We start from the raw sequence: 13947 nt of genomic DNA, 5'->3' as shown, positions 1-13947 counted from the left end.
AAGGTGGATATCATTACATCAACATTACATAATAGATGGGGATACATACAAAAGGCATACAATGCCACACGAATACAACATCATCTTACATAAGAGCACCATCCGACTACGTATGAAACACAAACAGAAACTCAAATGACATCCACCCTGCTAGCCCAGGCTGCCGACCTGGAACCTATCCCCTGAACGAAGAAGAAGCAGAAGAAGAACTCCAGAACAAGCAAACATCGCTCTCGCGTCAAGATCATCGCATAACCTGTACTTGCAACTGTTGTTGTAGTAATCTGTGAGCCACGAGGACTCAGCAATCCCATTACCATAGGTATCAAGACTAGCAAATCTTAATGGGAAAGGAAGGGGTAAAGTGGTGAGGTTGCAGCAGCGACTAAGCATATATGGTGGCTAACATACACAAATAAGAGCGAGAATAGAAGCAAAGGAACGGTCGTGAAGCTAGCAATGATCAAGAGGTGATCCTGAACTCCTACTTACGTCAAACATAACCCGAAACCGTGTTCACTTCCCAGACTCCGCCGAGAAGAGACCATCACGGCTACACACGCGGTTGATGCGTTTTAATTCGTATCTGGTGTCAAGTTATCTACAACCGGACATTAACAAATTCCCATCTGCCACATAACCGGGGGCACGGCTCTCGAAAGTTTATACCCTACAGGGGTGTCCCAACTTAGCCCATCACAAGCTCTCACGGTCGACGAAGGATATTCCTTCTCCCAGGAAGACCCGATCAGACTCGGAATCCCGGTTTACAAGACATTTCAACAATGGTAAAACAAGACCAGCAAAGCCACCCGATGTGTCGACAATACCGATAGGAGTCGCATGTATCTCGTTCTCAGGACACACTAGATAAGAAAAGCGTACAGGTACCGATGTAACCCAAGTTGCCAAGGGATGGTCCCGCACGGTGCTCTACTTCGGACCAACACTCCAAGGAGAACTCACCGGGGGGGGGGAATAAAGATGACCCTCGGGAGCGCGACTCCCAAGGGAAAAAGGCTAGGTGAGGCAAATGTAAAACCAAGGTTGGGCCTTGCTGGAGGAGTTTTATTCAAAGCGAACTGCCAAGGGGGTCCCATAAATCACTGATGACCCACAAGTATAGGGGATCTATCGTAGTCCTTTCGATAAGTAAGAGTGTCGAACCCAATGAGGAGCAGAAGGAAATGATAAGCGGTTTTCAGCAAGGTATTCTCTACAAGTACTGAAATAAGTGGTAACAGATAGTTTTGTGATAAGATAAATCATAACGAGCAACAAGTAACAAAAGTAAATAAAGTGCAGCAAGGTGGCCCAATCCTTTTTATAGCAAAGGACAAGCCTGGACAAACTCTTATAATAGGAAAAGCGCTCCCGAGGACACATGGGAATATCGTCAAGCTAGTTTTCATCACGCTCATATGATTCGCGTTCGGTACTTTGATAATTTGATATGTGGGTGGACCGGTGCTTGGGTGTTGTTCTTGCTTGAACAAGCATCCCACTTATGATTAACCTCTATTGCAAGCATCCGCAACTACAACAAAAGTATTAAGGTAAACCTAACCATAGCATGAAACATATGGATCCAAATCAGCCCCTTACGAAGCAACGCATAAACTAGGGTTTAAGCTTCTGTCACTCTAGCAACCCATCATCTACTTATTACTTCCCAATGACTTCCTCTAGGCCCAAATAATGGTGAAGTGTTATGTAGCCGACGTTCACATAACACCACTAGAGGCTAGACAACATACATCTTATCAAAATATCAAACGAATACCAAATTCACATGACTACTAATAGCAAGACTTCTCCCTTGTCCTTAGGATCAAACGTAACTACTCACAAAGCATATTCATGGTCATAATCAGAGGGGTAGGAATATGCATAAAGGATCTGAACATATGATCTTCCACCAAATAAACCAACTAGCATCAACTACAAGGAGTAATCAACACTACTAGCAACCTAGCTACTAGCACCAATCTCGGACTTGGAGACAAGAATTGGATATAAGAGATGAACTAGGGTTTGGAGATGAGATGGTGTTGGTGAAGATGTTGATGGAGATTGCCCTCTCCCGATGAGAGGATTGTTGGTGATGACGTTGGTGATGATTTCCCCCTCCCGGAGGGAAGTGTCCCCGGCAGAACAGCTCTGCCGGAGCCCTAGATTGGTTCCGCCAAGGTTCCGCCTCGTGGCGGCGGAGTCTCGTCCCAAAAGTTTGCTTCCTATTTTTTTTCTCATCGAAATACTTCATATAGGGGAAGATGGGCGTCGGAGAGCCAGCAGGGGGCCCACGAGGTAGGGGCGCGCCCCAGGGGGGCACCTTCATGAGCAGGGTGTGGGCCCCCTAGCCTTCATCTTTGGCGACGATTTTTGTTTATTTATTTTAAGATATTCAGTGGAGTTTCAGGACTTTTGGAGTTGCGCAGAATAGGTCTCCAATATTTGCTCCTTTTCCAGCCCAGAATTCCAGCTGCCGGCATTCTCCCTCTTCATGTAAACCTTGTAAAATAAGAGAGAATAGCCATAAGTATTGTGACATAACGTGAAATAACAGCCCATAATGCAATAAATATTATATAAAAGCATGATGCAAAATGGACGTATCAACTCCCCCAAGATTAGACCTTGCTTGTCCTCGAGCGAAAAGCCGATAACAATAAATATGTCCTCATGTTTAGAGGTAGAGGCGTCGATAAAAAATAAAATACAGTCATGAAGGCATCATGATTATTTTCATAACAACAACATGTAAAGATTTTGTCATATGATTACTTATGTTCAAGTGATGATTTTTCACAATGCAAAAGTATGAATCAGAAACCTTATTGAGCACCAACAAATTATAATCTCAGTCATTGAAGCAATTGCAATTTATCATAACATTGGAAAGAGTCTATGTCAGAGCTTAAAAGCAAGTCCACATACTCAACAATCACTTACTCCTTCATAATTGCTAACACACGCAATACTTATGGTTATGGAGTTTTAACCGGACACAAAGAAAGATAGGGGCTTATAGTTTTGCCCCACAACCTTTTACCTCAAGGGTAATGTCAACAATAATAGTTCACGCTCCCCTACATCCAATTAGATATATATATCATGTTCTTTCCAACACGGTGAGCTTGCCAAAGGATAAAATGAAAAAGGAAAGGTGAAGATCACCGTGACTCTTGCATAAAGTAGAGAATAGTAATAAAAGATAGGCCCTTCGCAGAGGGAAGCAGAGGTTGTCATGTGCGTTTAGGGTTGATGCACAAAATCTTAATGCAAAAGAACGTCACTTTATATTACCCCTTGCATGTGGACCTTTATTATGCATTCCGTCGCTTTTATTACTTCCACAACAAGTTCGTACAAAGCTTATTTTCTCTACACTAATAAGTCATGCATATTTAGAGAGCAATTTTTATTTCTTGCACCGATGACAACTTACTTGAAGGATCTTACTCAATCCATAGGTAGATATGGTGGACTATCATGGCAAAACTGGTTTAAGGGTATTTGGAAGCACAAGTAGTATTTCCACTTGGTGCTGAGAATTTGGCTAGCATGAGGGGGAAAAGGCAAGATCAACACGTTAGAGGATCCATGACAACATACTTTATCTCAGATGTAAGAAAACATAACTCATTATGTTGTCTTCCTTGTCCAACCTCAACTCTTTAGCATGTCATATTTTAATGAGTGCTCCCAATCATAAGAGATGTCAATGATAATGTATCTATATGTGAAACCTCTCTTTCCTTATTACTTCCTATTAATTGCAACGATGACCAAAGCTATATTTGCCAACTCCCAACAACTTTTACTCATTATACTCTTTTCTATGTGAAGTCATTACTCTCAATCAGATCAATATGAACTATTTGTTTCTATTTATTCTTTTTCTTCTTTCTATTCACCCAAGATCATGGCAAAATAATCAAGCCCTTGACTCAACACTAATCTTTATTATATAGATAGCTCACGGACTCGATTACATAGAGGGATCGTAAAGCAAAACTTAAAACTAGATCATGCCAAGACTTTATTCTACTAAATCAAGTTACTACTAAAAGGACCGGACTAAGAAAAATGGTAAAGATAGGAGTTGTGATGGTGATACGATACCAGGGCACCTCCCCCAAGCTTGGCAGTTTCCAAGGGGAGTGCCCATACCCATAGGATTATGTCTCCTTTGTTGTTGGTGGTGGAGGTGTTGTCGATGATGCAGGCTTGTCGTCCACCTTCCATGGCATAGGCTCACCATCATAGAATGACGATCGAGTCTATGGAATCCTCAAATTTGCAGCCAAACTCATCCTTTTGAATCTATATTCATACTCACAGTTTTGATTTTGCAGACCATAAATTATGGCTTGGAGGTGCTCGATCTTCTTATGTAACGTGAAGATGGCCTCCTCGGTGTTCTTGGCATCCGACTCGTAGTTGTTGGTGAACTCCGCGAGCATCTTGTGGCTAGCATTGATTCCACGCTCCACCATCTCCTGGCATTTGAAAACTTGTTGCTCCATTGCTTCGAGCCTCGACTCCACGCTTCCGGTTCCCTTTGGTCCCTCAACATCGCGGATGTGCAGCAACCCGTCACACATCTCATTGGTTTAAGGGTGTCGCAGCACCTCTGCGAGGTAAGGGTTGATCACCTTCTCTAAGAACTTGTCCTTGGAAGCACTTGGGGTCATCATGATGATCTAGACCTGTCATAAAAGAGATCGAAACAAGAACAGGGGAGATTTTCGTGATACGATAGTCAAATCCTTCGGGAGAATATATAATGACTTTTTACTGACCAAAATACGTATCATGCAAGAAAACGGAGTCCAAAGGGCACACGAGGTGCTCACGAGGTAGGGGGCGCGCCCAGGGGGGTAGGGCGCGCCCTCCACCCTCGTGGAGGCCTCGTGTCCTTCCCGGTCCGCCACTTATTTTTCTATTTTTCTAGATATTCCAAAACGGAGAAATCTTGCCTTAAAAATTGTTTTGGAGTCGGTTTACTTAACGCACCACATACCTATTCCTTTTCGGAGTCTGAAACGGTCTGGAAAGTGTCCCTTATGTATTCCTCCGGGGTTATGGTTTCAATAACATTGGTTTCAACATTTACGGGATTACCTGAGATATAACGTTTGATCCTTTGACCGTTTACCACCTTTGGATTTGTGCCTTCGAAGTTGTTAATTTTTATGGCACCGGAACGGTAGACCTCTTCGATAACGTAGGGACGTTCCCATTTAGAGAGAAGTTTTCCTGCAAAAAATCTTAAACAAGAGTTTTATAGCAATACATAATCACCTACACTAAACTCACGCTTTTGTATCCTTTTGTCATGCCATCTTTTAACTTTTTCTTTAAACAACTTGGCATTTTCATAAGCTTGGGTTCTCCATTCATCAAGTGAGCTAATATCAAATAACCTCTTCTCACCGGCAAGTTTGAAATCATAGTTGAGCTCTTTAATAGCCCAATATGCCTTATGTTCTAGTTCGAGGGGTAAGTGACATGCTTTTCCATAAACCATTTTATACGGAGACATACCCATAGGATTCTTATATGCAGTTCTATAGGCCCATAATGCATCATAAAGTTTCTTGGACCAATTCTTTCTAGACCTATTAACAGTCTTTTGCAAAATCAATTTGAGCTCTCTATTTCTCAATTCTACTTGACCACTAGACTGTGGGTGATATGGAGATGCAATTCTGTGATTAACATCATATTTAGCAAGCATTTTACGGAAAGCGCCATGAATAAAGTGTGAACCACCATCAGTCATTAAATATCTAGGGACTCTGAACCTCGGAAAAATAACTTCCTTAAGCATTTTAATAGAAGTGTTATGATCAACACTACTAGTTGGGATAGCTTCTACCCACTTAGTAATGTAATCAACAACAACTAAAATATTTGTATATCCATTAGAGGCAGGAAAAGGTCCCATATAATCAAAGCCCCAAACATCAAATGGTTCAATAACAAGTGAATAATTCATAGGCATTTCCTGACGTCTACTAATATTACCAATTCTTTGACATTCATCGCAAGACAAAACAAACTTACAGGTATCCTTGAAGAGAGTAGGCCAATAAAAACCGGATTGCAATACCTTATGTGCAGTTCTATCTCCAGCGCGGTGACCTCCATAAGCTTCGGAGTGACACTCGCGTAGGATCTGTTCCTGTTCATGCTCATGTACACAACGTCTAATAACACCATCTACTCCTTTAAAATTTGTGGGTCATCCCAAAAGTAATGTCGCAAATCATAGAAAAACCTTTTCTTTTGTTGGTATGTGAATCTAGGTGGTATAAACTTAGCGACAATATAATTAGCATAATCAGCATACCATGGAGTGCTACGAGAAGTGCTTATGACATTTAATTGCTCATCAGGGAAGCTATCATCAATAGGTAGTGGGTCATCAAGAACATTCTCTAACCTAGATAAGTTATCTGTAACGGGGTTCTCAGCTCCTTTTCTATCAACAATATGCAAATCAAATTCTTGCAGCAAGAGAACCCATCTAATAAGTCTAGGTTTTGCTTCTTTCTTTTCCATAAGATATTTAAAAGCAGCATGATCAGTGTGAATAGTTACTTTAGAGTCTACAATATAGGGTTTGAATTTATCACAAGCAAATACAACTGCTAAAAGTTCCTTTTTGGTAGTAGCATAATTTCTTTGAGCATTGTCTAGAGTCTTACTAGCACAATGGATAACATTTAATTTCTTATCAACTCTTTGCCCTAGAATGGCACCTACAGCATAATCACTAGCATCACACATAATTTCAAAAGGTAAATTCCAATCAGGTGGCTGAACAACAAGTGCAGATACTAATGCTTTCTTAAGTATTTCAAATGCTTCTACACAATCATCATCAAAGATAAATGGTACATCTTTTTGTAGTAAATTAGTCAGAGGCCAAGAAATTTTTGAGAAGTCCTTAATGAACCTCCTATAAAATCCAGCATGACCAAGGAAACTTCTTATACCTTTGATGTCCTTGGGACATGGCATCTTTTCAATAGCATCAACCTTGGCTTTATCAACTTCAATACCTCTTTCAGAAACCTTATGCCCCAAGACAATACCTTCATTAACCATAAAGTGGCACTTTTCCCAATTCAGGACAAGATTAGTTTCTTCACATCTCTGCAAAACTCGATCAAGATTGCTCAAGCAATCATCAAAAGAGGAACCATAGACGGAAAAATCATCCATGAAAACCTCACAAATTTTTTCACAAAAGTCAGAGAATATAGCCATCATGCATCTTTGAATGGTAGCAGGTGCATTACATAAACCAAAAGGCATACATCTATAAGCAAAAGTACCAAAAGGGCATGTAAAAATAGTCTTTGATTGATCTTTAGCCGACACAGGTATTGGAGAGAAACCAGAATAACCATCTAGAAAGCAATAATGTGTATGTTTGCATAATCTTTCTAGTATTTGATCAATAAAAGGTAAGGGGTAATGATCTTTCTTAGTAGCTTTATTTAATTTGCGGAAATCAATTACCATCCTATAGCCTGTGATAATTCTTTGCGGGATCAATTCATCTTTATCATTAGGGACAACAGTAATACATCCCTTCTTAGGGACACAATGGACATGACTTACCCACTTACTATCTGTAACGGGATAAATTATACCTGCCTCTAGAAGCTTGAGTATTTCTTTTCTTACCACTTCTTTCATTTTAGGATTCAGACGTCATTGAGGATCATGAACTGGTTTGGCATCTGCTTCCAAATTTATTTTATGTTGACATAGAGTGGGACTAATGCCCTTAAGATTATCAAGAGTATATCCAATAGTGGCACGGTGCTTCTTCAGAGTTTTCAATAATCTTTCTTCTTCATGCTCTGAAAGGTTAGCACTAATAATAACAGGATATATTTTCTTTTCGTCAAGATAAGCATATTAAAGATTATCAGGCAACGGTTTAAGCTCAAAGACGGGATCACCCTTGGGTGGAGGAGGATCCCCTAGGATTTCAACAGGCATATTGTGTTGCAGAATAGGTTCCTGTTTAAAGAATACTTCGTCTATTTCCCTTCTTTCATTCATGAACATATCATTTTCATGGTCTAGCAAATATTGTTCTAAAGGATCACTAGGAGGTACAGCAATAGAAGCAAGACCAATAATTTCATCCTTACTAGGCAGTTCTTCCTCACGATGTTGTTTACTAAATTTAGAGAAATTAAACTCAGGAACCATATCATCCAAGCCAATAGTAACAACATTCTTTTCGCAGTCTATCTTAGCATTAACAGTACTCAAGAAGGGTCTACCAAATATAATGGGACAAAAGCTATCTTGTGGAGAACCAAGAACAAGAAAATCAGTGGGATATTTGGTTTTTCCACACAAGACTTCAACATCTCTAATAATTCCCATTGCAGATATAGTATCTCTATTGGCAAGTTTAATTGTAACATCAATATCTTATAACTCAGCAAGTGCAATATCATGCATAATTTCTTTGTATAAATCAATGGGTATTACACTAGCACTAGCACCCATATCACATAAGCCATGATAACAATGTTCTCCTATTTTAACAGAAATAACAGGCACGCTACCACAGGTCTATGTTTATCTCTAGCACAAGGTTTAGCAATTCTAGCAGTTTCACCACAGAATTGAATAACATGCCCATCAATATTATCAGATAAGACATCTTTAACAATAGCAATATTAGGTTCTACTTTGACTTGCTCGGGAGGTGTATAAGTTTTAAGGTTGCTTTTACGAACAGCAGTTGAAGCTTTAGCATGATTCTTCATTCTAACAGGGAAAGGTGGTTTCTCAACATAAGAAGTAGGAACAATAGGATCATTATAAGTGACAGTCTTTTCTTCAACTTTAATAGGTGCAGCTACTTTTACTTCTATGGGAGGATGATATTTAAACCACTTCTCCTTAGGGAGATCAACATAGGTAGCAAAAGATTCATAGATAGAAGCTACTATCTCAGAGTCAAGTCCATATTTAGTGCTAAACTTACGGAAAATATCGGTATCCATAAAAGATTTAACACAATCAAACTTACGTGTCATACCTGACTTCTTACCTTCATCGAGGTCCCAATCTTCAGAGTTGCGTTTAATTCTATCCAATAAATTCCATCTGAATTCAATAGTCTTCATCATAAAAGAGCCAGCACTTGAAGTATCGAGCATGGTGCGATTGTCATCAGAAAGCCGAGCATAAAAACTTTGAACAATTATTTCTCTTGAGAGCTCATGATTGGGGCATGAATATAACATTGATTAAAGCCTCCCCCAAGCTTGAGTGATGCTTTCTCCTTCGCGAGGCCAGAAATTATATATATAATTGCGATCATGGTGAACAAGATGCATAGGGTAATCCTTTTGATGAAATTTCAGTTTCAATCTTTTATAGTTCCATGATCTCGTATCATCACATAGCCTATACCATGTCAATGCGTCTCCCTTCAAAGATAAAGGGAAGGCCTTCTTCTTAACAACATCATCGGGTATACCTGCAAGCTTAAATAGTCCACAAACTTCATCCACATAGAGTATATGTTCATTAGGATGTTTTGTTCCATCTCCTGTAAAAGTGTTAGCTAGCAGTTTTTCCATCATACCCGAAGGAATTTCAAAAGGAGTTTCATTTTCAATAGGTTCAGTAGGTTGAGGAGCAACTCTTTTCTCTACTTGACGGGGTGAAGATACCCCGAACAAGCCCCTCAGAGAATTACTTTCCATAGTAACAAGTGACAGAAAATTTCAGCACACTATATAAATTTTTCCTTACCAAATTCCACCAACCAACGGCGCTACACTCCCCGGCAACGGCGCCACAAAAAATGTCTTGATGACCCACAAGTATAGGGGATCTATCGTAGTCCTTTCGATAAGTAAGAGTGTCAAACTCAACGAGGAGCAGAAGGAAATGATAAGCGGTTTTCAGCAAGGTATTCTCTGCAAGTACTGAAATAAGTGGTAACAGATAGTTTTGTGATAAGATAAATCGTAACGAGCAACAAGTAACAAAAGTAAATAAAGTGCGACAAGGTGTCCCAATCCTTTTTATAGCAAAGGAAAAGCCTGGACAAACTCTTATAATAGGAAAAGCGCTACCGAGGACACATGGGAATATCGCCAAGCTAGTTTTCATCACGCTCATATGGTTCGCGTTCGGTACTTTGATAATTTGATATGTGGGCGGACCGGTGCTTGGGTGCTGTTCTTGCTTGAACAAGCATCCCACTTATGATTAACCTCTATTGCAAGCATCCGCAACTACAACAAAAGTATTAAGGTAAACCTAACCATAGCATGAAACATATGGATCCAAATCAGCCCCTTACAAAGCAACGCATAAACTAGGGTTTAAGCTTCTGTCACTCTAGCAACCCATCATCTACTTATTACTTCCCAATGCCTTCCTCTAGGCCCAAATAATGGTGAAGTGTTATGTAGTCGACGTTCACATAACACCACTAGAGGCTAGACAACATACATCTTATCAAAATATCGAACGAATACCAAATTCACATGACTACTAATAGCAAGACTTCTCCCTTGTCCTCAGGAAAAAACATAACTACTCACAAAGCATATTCATGGTCATAATCAGAGGGGTAATAATATGCATAAAGGATCTGAACATATGATCTTCCACCAAATAAACCAACTAGCATCAACTACAAGGAGTAATCAACACTACTAGCAATCTACTAGCACCAATCCCGGACTTGGAGACAAGAATTGGATACAAGAGATGAACTATGGTTTGGAGATGAGATGGTGCTGGTGAAGATGTTGATGGAGATTGGCCTCTCTCGATGAGAGGATCATTGGTGATGACGTTGGTGATGATTTCCCCCTCCCGGAGGGAAGTGTCCCCGGTAGAACAGCTCTGCCGGAGCCCTAGATTGGTTCCGCCAAGGTTCCGCCTCGTGGCGGCGGAGTCTCATCCCAAAAGGTTGTTTCCTGTTTTTTTTCTCATCGAAAGACTTCATATAGGGGAAGATGGGCGTCGGAGAGCCAGCAGGGGGCCCACGAGGTAGGGGGCGTGCACCAGGGGGGGCGTCCCCCACCCTCGTGAGCAGGGTGTGGACCCCCTGGCCTTCATCTTTGGCGACGATTTTTCTTTATTTATTTTAAGATATTCCGTGGAGTTTCAGGACTTTTGGAGTTGCGCAGAATAGGTCTCCAATATTTTCTCTTTTCCAGCCCAGAATTCCAACTGTCGGCATTCTCCCTCTTCATGTAAACCTTGTAAAATAAGAGAGAATAGCCATAAGTATTGTGACATAACGTGAAATAACAGCCCATAATGCAATAAATATTGATATAAAAGCATGATGCAAAATGGACGTATCAATCACCCAACCGCGTAAGGAACGCAAAATCAAGGAACATAACACCATTATGACGGAAACTAGGGCGGCAAGAGTGGAACAAAACACCAGGCATAAGGCCGAGTCTTCCACCCTTTACCAAGTATATAGATGCATTAATTAAATAAGAGATATTGGGATATCCCAACATAATCCTGTCCACCATGGAGCAATCTTCAACTTCACCTACAACTAACAACGCTATAAGAGGGGTTGAGCAAAGCGGTAACATAGCCAAGCAACAGTTTGCTGGGAAGGGTGAAAAGGTTAGAGGCTGACATGGCAAATTGGGAGGCTTGAAGAACAAGTGATAGGTAGCGCAGCATAGCGATAGAACGAAGCAACTAGCATAGCAATGATAGTAGTGAGATCCAGGGTAGAGGTCATCTTGCTTGAAATCCTGCTAGGAAGAAGAACGAGTCCATGAAGAAGATGAAGCCATGAAGACGATCCAAGTGTAGTCGAACGAATCTCATAATCGCAACGAAACAGGAACTATCAAGAAGAGCACAACCGGAAAGAAGCAAACAACAAGGTAAACACACAACACATAAACATGACATGATGCTCAACCAAGTATGATGCAAGACAAGACTACATGAAGCTACTCATGGCAATATATGATGCATACAAGAACAACACATCAAAGTAAGGTTAAATGAGGCTGGAAACAACATATAACAATTCCGGTAAGTCCTCATATGCAAATTTTGAAGTTGGTCCAGATCTGAATAAACCTTATGTTCAATTTGTTAAACAGCAAGTTAAGATGCACCAAGATGATCTACACGAAATTCTAGTCAAGTTACATATAAAGTTTAATTAGTTCGGAGCTACGGCCTAGAAGATATGAGCAAAACAAGTTAAACCTGGCATTGATGAAAAATGCATAAAAACATCAAGCAAACACCTCAAAACAAGGATGCAACATGATAATATGAAACTACATGCAAAATCAAGCAAGTTTCATATAGAGCACACTCGAAACGGAGCAACGGTGCAACACATACACTCCAAACAAGATATAACGACAATCTGTCCAAAACAGCAACTAGGCATATTGCAAGCATCATGAAAATATGCTACAGCACCCCAAAATGAAAACAAAAGGAATGGGCATGAATTATAGGTAAAGCATGACAAAATATGAACACTGATCTATCTCCAGAAATCACTAGAACATGCTCAAAAGGACATGGCAAGATTGCAACTAATAACAGATTCAGACATGGCAAAAATAAAATCAGGTTGCAATGTTTAGATATATCAAACAACATGTTACAGCAAGCTATCATGATAACATAGAGCATGGAATGCTAACAATAACAACAAAGAACAAAACTCCCTTACTGAACTAATTCCAAAGATCAACAGAAAAGATGGTAGCACCCATGCAAACATGGCAAATGATATGACAGATTCAGAATAACAGTACATGGCAGGAACAACGATAAGTAGGTATGTTGGTGAGCTCGTACCACTTACCACAGAGCAATACATGGCATGACAAGGTGACCAACAGTAATATGACATATTTATGAAGCTAAGCATGGCAAGAGCAAGTTCATAGGGTAGATGGATCACTAGAAAAACACATGGCAAAACTGAACTTAATGTTAATAGGCTGACAGCAACATTATTCAGCAAATTGAGAGCAAGATTACAACAAGCTACAGCAGGCTATAAATGCAACAAGGGGCATGGATGGATAGAGCATGACATTTATAATAAAACATCATTAGTGAACATCTCCAGATTATGCATATAATGACTTGTAGCAGCAAGTTTACATAGCATCATGATATAGCAAATTTAGCCTAGCAAAACAGCAACAGCAAGTACCCTACTTCACAAGCTTGATGCACTCACTACAAGACTCACAAAAATACATGGATTGCACTACTGTAAAGATGGCACGATTTAGCTCAAAACTCATGTAGACATCAAGCTCATAGGATGCACGCACCAAATGCAATGAAAAAGACAAATCACCAAGTTTTGTTAACAGTCAGCAGTTAACATCATATAGCACTCTTGAAATGATGATTTAGGCATCAATATTGACTCAAACAAGCATGGCACAATGGAACAAAATGAAGATCATCTCATGATGAACATTTTGATATATTATATGCACAAATCGGAGCAACACACATGAAGTTATGGTATGATGAATAGTGCACCAGAATGTGGAATTATCAGGACTTGGAGAAAAATAGGACCTCGGGGAAAGTTGGACGGGGCGGTTTGGGAACGAGCAGATCCGGGACGGCGGGGGCATTTGGATCGGGGAGTGGTGGATCTCATCCCACTCCCCGGATCCGGCGTCGGCGAGAGCTCCGGCGAGCTCTCCGGCGAGGAGGACGCGGAGGAGGCCGACGAGGGTCGGAGGAGATCGGGGACGACTCCGGGGCGGTCGCGGGCGGTGGACCCGGCCGGAGGCAAGGGCCGGCAAGGACGGGTTGGTCCGGCCGGATCCGGTCGGATCCGGCGCGGCGGCGGCGGAGGGCGGTCGGGCACGACGCGCGAAGGCGAGGCGGCGGCGCACG

This window comes from Triticum dicoccoides, chromosome 6B (genome assembly GCF_002162155.2).
Source record: "Triticum dicoccoides isolate Atlit2015 ecotype Zavitan chromosome 6B, WEW_v2.0, whole genome shotgun sequence".
Lineage (NCBI taxonomy): Eukaryota > Viridiplantae > Streptophyta > Magnoliopsida > Poales > Poaceae > Triticum > Triticum dicoccoides.
This window is presented reverse-complemented; position numbering follows the sequence as displayed.